The following is a 10,919-nucleotide window of genomic DNA, read 5'->3' as shown; positions in this document are numbered from 1 at the left end:
AGGCTCTGAGAATGTAACATACAAACTTGAAATTCCTAGTGAAGCTTAGAATAAAAGTTACAATGAACTTTATAAATGCTAAACTACATACATTTCTGGCTTGATAAGCAAGGTGTACTAGGTGCCTCAGTGATCATTACCCAGACAGTCCGGTGAGCTTTTCAATAAAATAAATAGCCATATATGGAAAAGTAAGTGGAACACTATGGTCATAAGTCATACATAAGTCAACAGCTGGATCTCATCTCTGTGTATTACAATGAAGCCACAGGTAGAAAATATGTTCTTTGTACTATCTTGGTGGATCTAGAACCTGAGACCATGAACTCTGTTTGCGCCAATCCTTTGGCCAGATCTTCAGATCAAGCCATTTTGTTTTTGGTCAGCCTGGGGCAGGCAACAACTGGACCAAGGGTCACTATACAGAGGGGTCTGAACTAGTTGACTTGGACATGGTGTGGAAGGAGTTTGAGAGCTGTGACTGCCTGCAGGGTTTCTCTCTGACCTACTCACTAGTCGTCGACACAGACTATGGAATGGGCACCTTGATCATCAGCAACATCCTTGAGGAGTATCCTGATCGTATCATGAATGCATTCAGTGTGGTACCCCCACCCAAAGTGTCTGACATTGTGGTTCAGCCCTACATTGCCATCCTCTGTCCAACAGTTGGTAGAGAATACTGTCTGAGACCTACTGCTCTGATAACAAGGCCTTCTGCTTCCACACCCTCAAGCTGACCACACCCTCAGATGGCGACCCAAGCTGTATGCTCAGCCATCATGTGCTGTGTCACCACTTGCCTCTGCTTTCTTGGCCCTTCATTCTTGACCTTTGCAAACTGGCAGTCAACATGATGCCCTTCCCACGCCTCTACTTCTTCATGCCTGCCTTTGCCCCTCTAACCAGCCATGGAAGCCAGCAGTATTGGGCCCTCATTCTCACATAGCTGGAATTTGATTCCAAGAATGTGATGGTTGCTTGCGACCCCTGCCATGGCCAGTACCTCACCATGGCTGCTGCCTTCGATGGGCGGATGTCCATGAAGGAGGTGGATGAGCAGAAGCTCAACATGCAAAACAAGAATAGCAGTTACTTTGTGAGGTGGATCCTCAGCAACATCAAGACAGTTGTCTGACATCTCACCCTGTGATCTGAAGATGGTGGTCACCTCCACTGGCAACAGCACGACCACCCAGAAGCTGTTCAAGCACATCTCAGAGTAGTTCACAGCCGCATTCTGCAGGAAAGCCTTCCTGCACTGGTCCCAGGGCGAGGGCATGGGCGAGATGGAGTTCACTGAGGCCAAGAGTGACTTGAATGACCTCATCTCTGAGACCAGCAGTACCGGAATGCCACCTAAGAAGAAGAGGAGGATGTCGATGAGGAGGCAGAAGAGGCCTAAGGCCATGCCCTACCACTCGGGATTCTCAATTCCCTCCACCTTCTTCCTCACCAACCCCTTTCCTTTCATTCAGAATTTGCATCTTCTGCCTTTATCTTTTTTAAGGGCGGGGTAGGGGGTACTAGAATATTACCTGGCACATAATAGGCACTCAGTGGATATTTGTTGTTTGTTCCTCTCTCTTTTCACTCTGGGAAATGTAGATTTCTGCAATTCTGTATAACCTAGTACTTCTTGCTAGTGCCCATTCCTCTCATCTGTCCAGTTAATATTTCCCTCTCTGCTTTCAAGATAATTCTCCAAGAAGCTGGGTCTTATCCAGATCCCATTTAGAACCATGTGATGAAACACTACCCTCAGCCCACGTGGTAGCTAAGGTGAAAGGGAACTACTACCTATAGCAGGTAGAAGTCCCTACAAGGAGTGGGTGAGGTTTCCTATTCTAGAGCAGTTTTGGAGAGTTGGATTCAGGCTCTGAAAGTCCTGGTTTTCAGGTATTTTTCCCTGCTTCTCTCTCAGCTTTGGGGAATGTGTTAACAGTATTAGCTCCATTTTCAGGCTCCTTCCAAGTTCTGTCCTGAACTCTGTTTCCTTTGCTGGTCTGCCCCTCTGTGCCAAGTGGGATCCTTCCCTCTTCCACATTACCTTCCTCTTACATTGGATCCCTTCCTTTCTCTGGGTGAGGAAGGGGATAAAGCGGGAAGAGCTTGACCAACTTTAGTTCCTAAGCCTCCAGAAAGGCCCTCCTATCCCCACCTTTTCTTGCCCAAAAAGGAACATCAGTCCTGCTGAATATGTATGAAAAAGTATGTGCTGCCTCGTAAATGTTGGAGTCATTCTTCTGAGGAGAAGGGACAGGGCATCCTCCACCTTTTGGCAACATCTCACCTCTTCTTTTGTGATTGCTATTGTCTATTCTACACTTCAAATTTCTATTTTGTGTTGAACTAGCTTGATTTTTGCTAATATTAAAAAAAAGACATTGCCCCAAGTGCCAGAAATAAATGGGAATTGAAAAAAATATTCTGTGTTCCAACAAAACTGTATTTATAAAAGCGGTAGAGAGCTGAATTTGGTCTGTAAGTCATAGCTTGCTGACCCTTGTATTATTAGAGGGCTGGGGCTAATGCTGGACATTTGGAGTAGTCTTTGTGGGAAACAAGAGAGGGTATGGATTGGGGACAAGGTGGAGCTGAGGGTTCAGCTGACGTTAGACAGAACGTGTTGGTGGTGGCCCCATTTGCATTGCTCGTCCAGCCTCCAGCGATTTTGAGTACTTCCCCCTCTGTGACCAGAGAGCATTGCTTTTCATTTCTGGCTAATCATAGCTGTCTCTCTCCCTAGACTGTGGACATTTTGAGGGCAAGGTCCTTGTCTAATTTTTTTAATAGCTTAATTTTTCTCAGCTTCCAGCTAACGACCACGTTCTTTGGCCGTGGGCTTTTGCCGGTCACCTCGCCGAGCCACTGTGAGAGCCCTTTCCCGAACCTGAGCCCGAATTGTCAGGCCCGTCTCACTTCCTGCTGCGTTCACCCGGGCCTGTCTCGCTCTCCGAGCGCTGGTGACTAATGTGGTGACTGCGGCTGGTCAGAGAAGATGAAGTCATGTAGCAATTATGGCTCCACACTCACGCTTACCCTGTTTTATCTGTTTTGTCCCCCATCTTCCTGTCTTCAGAACAAAAAAATCTCTGACTTCACGTGGCCCACACAGCTGTCCAACTGGCTGCAAGCACAGAAATGAGTGAAGTCAGCACAGGGATGAGTCACTGCACAACAGTGTCATTTACACTGGTCTCCACACCCTCCTCCTTCAGATGGGGATTTACTGCTTGGGAAGGAGCCCTTCGCTGCATCCCTAAGGACAATGTGCAAGGAAGAGCACATCTGGGGGGTGAGCGTGAAAGTAATGTGGCAAATGGCTGGTTCACTACTGCTCCACCTAGTTGAGTAATGAGGCGGCGATGGGATTTAAGGGGCAGAGACAATTGGCTGAGTGGCTTATGGTATTTAAATCTTCCGGAAGAAGGACACACAATATACAATTCACAACCCAAATCCTTATAATTTAGATATAGCCTAATGGTATGTCCTGAGTCACAACACCAAGTAAACCTATAACTAGGAAATCTCTTAGGAACCAATGGTAATCTTATTCCCTGCTGCTATTGTCCATATTAGTTCATGAAACGCTGTGCGAATGAACATCCTTTAAGGGCACATGGCATTGCCTGATAATCTAAATTGAGGCTGTTAGGTATTATCATGATCAATGTTTGATTTGATCAATGTTGGCATGGATTTAAAATCTATAATCAAGAACAATAATATCAGTGATATTATTAATAAAGAATTATTTTCTCACTGTGATTTCTGCCTTTCTATTATAAAGTTTTCGTCTCCTAAGGATGATGCCATTCAGAAAATGAGGAGCTTAGTCTGGATGAAATACACTGACTGCGTTTCCTGCTTCCCTTGCCCTCGCCAGCCTTCTGTAATCACCACCCCTGCATCTCCCTCTTTCAAAAGTTCTCCTCCCTTCTCTTTGTAACAGGTCTCCCAGGGGACTGCTCTTGTATTTCCAGACTGAGGAGAAGAGAAACAGACAAGACTGAGGCTGGAGGAGCAGCTGCTGGTCCACCCTACTGCCAAGGCTTGGCACCAGGTTCCTGGGGAAGCAGTAGGCACCTGGTTCACACAGGACTAGCACAGCTGGTCCTGCTTTTGACTGGCAGAGCGTGGCTTCCTTCGTCACCAAAGTGACTGTCCCTGTGATCTCGCTACAGCCTGCTGAAACTGAGAGGGACACAGTGAAAGCGGTACACCTCGGCGGAGCAGGTGCAAGTCACATTTCACTAATGAACAATGGGCATTTTGCACACAGGGAAGCTTTGATCTGAGAGTAAATAGCCCTTCTGTTGGACAGGATGTTGGCTGAGCCAGGCAGCAGTAAGAAGCATCGGGAAGGATCCTTTCTTCCAGAAAGTCAGTGCAAGAGCAATCACCAAATAATACTTGCAGAGTCCAACACTCCCATTCTGAGACCTTTTGGGGAGAAAGCAATGCGTTTGTGGAAGGCTTTTAGTTGATTCTATATTTGGACCGTCCCCCAAATGCGTAAAACATTTCTTCTATATTAAACTTAAATCTGTCTTCTACTGATTGGTTTCACTTCTGCCTTATGGGTTTACATAGAACAATTCCAAGACGGGAAGTCAGAGCTGAGACGAGAACCCAAACCAGGCCGGGGCTTGTGCCTCTGTGTCATGTTGCCCCGATAATGTCTGCAGTCAGGGCAAAGGTGACTGTGATCCTGTGCTAGGCAAGATACAAATTATCTACTCCCCCCAACCATTAAATACACAAGACTTCCCATTGTCTCACCTTCCATTCCCCACAGCCTGCTTTCAGAGGATGACCTGACCTGAGACTGTGCCAATTTAAGCCAATGTATTTCTACTCTTGTATTTTAATTATTTCCTCTCAGTTTTGATTGAGGGGTGTAGAATATTGGGCAAAGGAATTGAGGCTTCATAAAGCAGATGAGGGAGGGGTCCTTAGGGAGAGGGTGAAGAGGGAATGTCTATATAAGGAAAAGGTCTGCTTGGAGCAAGGACTGGGGTGTCTCCATATCTGTAAGGGTAGCCAATGCCAGAGAAACAGGCATATTCTCTCCATGTGAACACTGTGGGAATGGCTGATGAGTCAGTAGGTAAATCTCAAATAAGGAAATGAATGCAAGCAAATTATTGCTCAGAAGGTGGATATGCCAGGAAGTAGGTGGATTCATAGCAGTAAAAATATAACCACATGGTTATTTTCCATATACCTGTACAGCAGGGTTCAGTGCTGTAGAGCAGATACTGCGCCTAAACTCATGCCCAAAGCAGAAGAATATACCTACCTGGGCATATGCATTTGAGAGAGGGCTATGCAGTAATCCTCCATGGGGGAAACATACAGAAACATGGATTTAAAACCTAACACAGAGCCCTGGCTGGGTGGCTCAGCTGGTTGGAGTGTCGTCCCATGCACCAGTAGGGTTAGACTCTCTGTTAGGACACACATCTGGTTGCAAGTTCGATCCCTGGTTGAGGTGTGTTAGGGACGCAACTGACCAATGTTGCTTTCTCTCTCTTTCAAGTCATTAAACATATCTTCAGGTGGGGGTTAAAAAAGAAAACACTCATGTGGACAGGCCTTGAGCCCCTGTGTCAGCAAGGGCCCTATGAGCCTCGGAAGGTGTTTGTATGGCCATTCTTGGTCAGGTTCAGAACAAGTGGGGCATGCAACATTTCAGAGAGACAAACATCACTGTTCTCAAATCCTGCTATTGCCCTTGGGTGAGAAGCTTCTTTAGGATACTTGACAGCAGATAAAGTGATTCTAGTGGTTACACTGCTGTCAGAACTGGCTCAGGACCCAAACAAAGTCAAACCGGGGATGTTTAGAGCTCTGTGAATTCAGAGAAACAAAGCTGAGGAAGGCTGGGATGGGTACCACACATAGGTTCTGGTCACACTTCACACATTCTTTTTTTCCCCCCTCCTTCTTTATTTTATCAAGACATATCTCTCCAACATACCATACTCCTCTGGACCTAGTTGTTTTTTAAGGAACTAATCAATTAATTTTGCAGGAACATTGTGGCTAACTAGATTATACTCTCATTATTAGACCAAAATCATTTGGCATAGAAGTGGGAACAGACAAGATAGGTGAATTCACCCAAAGGAAAGGGAAAATTGGGGATCAGGGAGTGTGTGTGTGTGTGTGTGTGTGTGTGTGAGAGAGAGAGAGAGAGAGAGAGAGAGAATCAACATGAGAAAACTCTGCGTAAGAACTGGAGATATATGGCTGATGCTGTGTGAGGGACCCTTCCCTGTATGAAGTCCCTGCAGTTCTCTTTATCGCCATCAGAACATTATCGCCTTCTTGCCGCCCACTGGCCTGCCTGCTGTACAGCATTCCGCATTGTGAAGGCTTTTCAAGAGCACTCTACGTCACAACAGCCTTATTGTTCCTAATCAATTACATTTGAATCCATGCCTTATATTTTCCTTTTTTTTGTTCAAATATGTCTTTTTAAATTCATTTGACATTTACATCCATAAAAAAAAGTGTCTGAGACTCATCTTTCCCTTTGCAATTTTTAACACTTTGAAAATGCATCATTGCGTCAACAGGGACAGCCAGTTTTGTTGCTTACTTTCATTTTTGATTTGAACTCTGCTCTTCATTCTAAATCTTCCTGGTGGAGTCGAGCCCTTTACATTCACAATGTCTGGCTTTTCTACCTATTGGTGGGTCACAAGCATTTCTATTTCAGATGCTAAGTTGGTAAATGCTGATTCTTTTCCTTAGGGTTTTCTCAGAGAGGTTGGGAGGCTGGTGAGTCCGTGTTCGGGTCTCCCCACAGATCTCACTGTGCTTCCCCATTTCAAATTTCATCTACCATTTAACGTTTAGTTTGCCTGTGTATTTTTTTAGGGGTCTCTTTTAGAATTCTTTTATTTTTGCTTTGCTATGGTCAGAAAATTTGTGCTGGGATTTCAATTCTTACCTTTGTGCAATTTATATATATTTTTTATTGTTTTGTAATTTGTATTTTTACTGTTATTGCAATCCCCAACTGCATAAATGCCCTTTCCTGACTTTAGGACATTGGTTTGTAAACCATTTATATTTGCTTATTTACTTATTTCTTCTTGATTTTCATCAGAGAATCTATGGGTTCGAATGGGTGCGTAGATGGTAGTCCCCTGAAGCCTTCCTTGTCCATTTTTGACTTGCTGGTCATTTTCTCCCTTGTCCTTCCTTCAGGATGGTTCTGCTTGGCTCAGGTACCCCTGCTAGAGAGGTCGGGGACAATTAGAGAAGAACCTTGAAATCTGTCATATGGTAATGACAAAATCCCAGGAAGAGCTTATTTCATTTTTGTTGTGAAGTGGGTAGCAGGTAGGGGGAGGCGGAGCAAGCCTAGGTCTTGATTTTGTGAACAAAATTGTTCTTCACTTCCTGAGCCTTGAGAGACTAGCTCAGAAAACCTGAAGCTTTTGTTGCTTATGTTTCTCCTCTGTTAATTGAAATGTGGTCTGTATGCAGGCCTCCAAAAAGCTTGAAGTCCTTTCAAAGATAGTCTCCCATCTCCCAAGCATCTAGCACAGCACAGTTGTGTCTGGAACATAACTGGCTCTCAATATATATATTGCTGAATAAATTGATAAATATTTTTCCCCAATGCCAAATATGATAGGTATTCAATAACTTTATTAAGAGTCACTAAAACATACTTAAAAATCACTGGCTGGACCTTCTTGGTCCATGTGAACCCTATCCATTTTTTTCTCAATTACATCTACTTTTCAATTTTGTCTTTTGTAAGCAAATATTAAAAAACTGGGATTGTTCAGTTTTTATGAGCAGAGCTTAGGAGAACTGGACTCTAAGGGCAGTTAACACATTGAGTGTGTATTTACCAACAAACCTGGCTGGGATGAATATTAGCTCTGAGATTGGGAAGGAGACAGATGGGGAGCCATCAGTTTATTTTTTCTGTGCAGAGAATCAGCTTCACTTGAAACTTCCTCTTATGTCATCCTCCACATTGATGAGCAGACAAAGCAGCTCACTGCTAGATCTCTATTTACCTTCATTCTCCATGGGCACAGAAAAGGTAGTTCTTTCTTTCCTATCTTGATGGCTGATAATTAATGTTAGCCCAGTATTATACCTGGCAATGTAAGATTATTTGAATATGAAGTCATAATAAGATCAATACTTTAACTGATGCTCTCAAGAATTTTTTGCTTAGAGCTAGAGGGGGTACAATTCAGTGCTTTTGAGCAACTTTGTTAAAAAAGTAATATCCTTATGTATAAAGGGGTAGCATAGCAGTCCTTCTTATCTTTTAGTATAGGTCTCTCCTCACTTTCTCTCTAACCCTTCCCCAGTAGAGTACTGCTTGGAGCAAAGTGCGAAACGTAATCTTGGATCATTTGAAAATTAAATCACACATCATGTCAGTAAAAATATCTGAAGGATTTTTTTTGGGTTGTAAGAGTAATAGAGAATGAACAAGGACATTGAGTACCTGTCGCATAGTAGGTGCTCAATAGCTGTGACCTTTATAAATGAATGTGGATGCTGAGCACAGAAATATGGAACCAAAGCAGCAGTGTAGAAGCACACAAACACTAAGGAATAAAGGTGACAAAATGTCATGCATATGAAGTAATCTCAAATGGGTTCAGTTTGGTCTCCTGAAACACAGAAAGAACCTTCCAGAACACAATAGATCTAACTGAACTTGATGTGATATAAGTTAGTAGTGGTCATGGTTGTAGCTGATCAAAGGACACATCAACTTCATTCTTGTCACTGTGTATAGGTCAAACTTTTATTCTTCTTTGTATTATATGTTTTACACCCTTGAGATACGGGAAAAGCATATATTTGTGTTTTTTACAAAAGAGAATATCAAAATAAAAGAATTAACCAAAGATCCCCTTAATTTTCTGATTGTCTCATTGCTGTCACACATTGTTTCTAGGTTTTTCTTTTTCTTTTTTTGTTTTTTGAGATTAAGTAATTTTAAATTTAAGTGAAAAACAACTTTTATTTTTTGGAGGGGTGGAGGAGTGAAATCCTCATTCCAGTGTTGTGGTTCTTTGATTAGTAGAAGATGCTTTCATTATCCTGCTAACCACTGGGTGTGTTCACTCAAAGGTAATCTATGACATTAATAAATAACAAGCACCATCATTATAATTGCTGCAGACTTAAGTCTTGACCTTGTGCCCTAAGGGCCAATAAAGCTGCACTCATTTATAGAGAGCTCTGAAGTCAAAGCTTCCTCATTTAAAATACCCACATCCAATTCTTTAGAGTTCAGCCTGGTATCATTAGCTGAGTCTTCCTGCTGTGTCTCAAGAGACAAAGACAGGCTCTGAAGCAGCATTTGTCCTAATTGTCTTGTTTGTGTTAACATCCCCCAAAACTTTAACTTATTTGGAAAGGTTCCTTTTTCTTTGTTCTGCCTCTAGTCCCAGGGATTGTTTGAACTTCTGCTACCTGTCGGACCCTTTCTCACCCTGGCTTTTCATTACAACTTTGTTCTTAGGTGTTTTCAGCTGTGACTGCCGAGCCCCATAAAAAGGGATTGAAAACTTTAGCCTGACTCTGAAATGACTTTTCCATGATTATATCTCACTGCTTTCTTTCAAGCATGGCTATTTTCCCCATCTATGCCTTGAACTTTCTCTGTCTTCATTGTTCATGGGGTTCACTCTACATAGAAGGCCTTCTCCCAGCTCTGCCTATTTACATTTTAACCATTCTTCAATGATCAGCTAGTAGGTCACTCTCTCTGTGAAATCCTCCTGGATTTTTGTGGCTGGAGACACACTCCTCTGCATTCCCATAACCATTCAAGGACTCCTCATGGCAGGGCCACATGCTGCCATGTAACAACACCTTTATGGTGCCGCGGTGTTCATCTCCCATATCCCTGGGCTGTTCCCATTGTAAGAGATGGCACTTGGCTTTCTCAATGGCTTCCAACTAAGAGCCCTCTTAGAGAAGTTCCTCAAATTATTGATTGAAGACACAAATGTAACTTGGAATAAAATGATCTGTTTACTAGGCTAAATTCCCCGTCCCCCCCATTTCCAATCTGATTTTAAAATTATGTAGACACAGCCAACTGTATAATGCAAAATAATTTTCTCCTTTTCTCAAGGCACTTTATATAAACCATTAAAATTGTAAGTACAAAGAAGCACAAGAGTGTTTGTAGGTGCATGCCGGTGCTTTGGGGGAAACATAAGGAGTTTTGGCAGGCTGATTAAAAAATAACAATAACCTCGTAGCGTGTGTGGCCTATTATTTTAGGCAAAATCTATTGTGTTTTGGGAAAGGTTGTCTTGGTGCTCTGTGAAACCTGAGACATGGATCACCCCTCTAAGTTTGGCTTCAATTCAAATTTCCTAGAGTTACAGCTGAGCCCCTGAGGTGCTGACTCACTGCCATGTTCACCCTTGTTAAACTTTCTGGCAGCTGCACATGTATTGTGACTTTTTTTTTTTTTTGTCTCCAAAGAATACATAGTCACATCAGAGAAGAACTTTGTCCAACTTCTTTCCCCTTGGTGCCCACTCATTTCAAAGTTCTTTTATAGCTGAAGGAACAGCTCTACATCCTCAGAGTTAAATTTAATTGCTGTTTCATAAACTTTCAATGAAATTCTTCTTTCCTCTTTGGGAAATAAAGGGTCTTTATGGTGAAAATGCTTCCAATTGATTAATAAAACTTGAGTAGTAAATTTAGATATAGAGAAACAAATTCTATTCAGAAAATTCACCCACTGCACATAATAAAATTATTTATAACAAGAAAATCCAGAGAAACAAAATCCTAGACCTTGCCCTTAGGAATTTAAGATGTCAACAGATACTGAAAAGTTAAAACAGTACAGTGTCAAAAAGAATATAGACTAGGTATGGAAAAGAAAATAT

At 42.6% G+C, this 10,919-nt stretch overlaps 1 pseudogene; it reads left to right on the top strand.

Annotated features, from left to right (window-relative positions):
• The first annotated feature begins 237 nt into the window (after positions 1-237).
• On the top strand, positions 238-1,405 carry LOC129085476 (tubulin beta chain-like; annotated as a pseudogene).
• The last annotated feature ends 9,514 nt before the right edge of the window (positions 1,406-10,919 follow it).

This window comes from Pteronotus mesoamericanus, unplaced genomic scaffold, assembly GCF_021234165.1.
Source record: "Pteronotus mesoamericanus isolate MK-2021 breed Mesoamerican mustached bat unplaced genomic scaffold, CSHL_Meso_final scaffold_31, whole genome shotgun sequence".
NCBI lineage: Eukaryota > Metazoa > Chordata > Mammalia > Chiroptera > Mormoopidae > Pteronotus > Pteronotus mesoamericanus.
The sequence above is the reverse complement of the archived record's forward strand: the minus strand, read 5'-3'. Positions and strand labels throughout refer to the sequence as shown.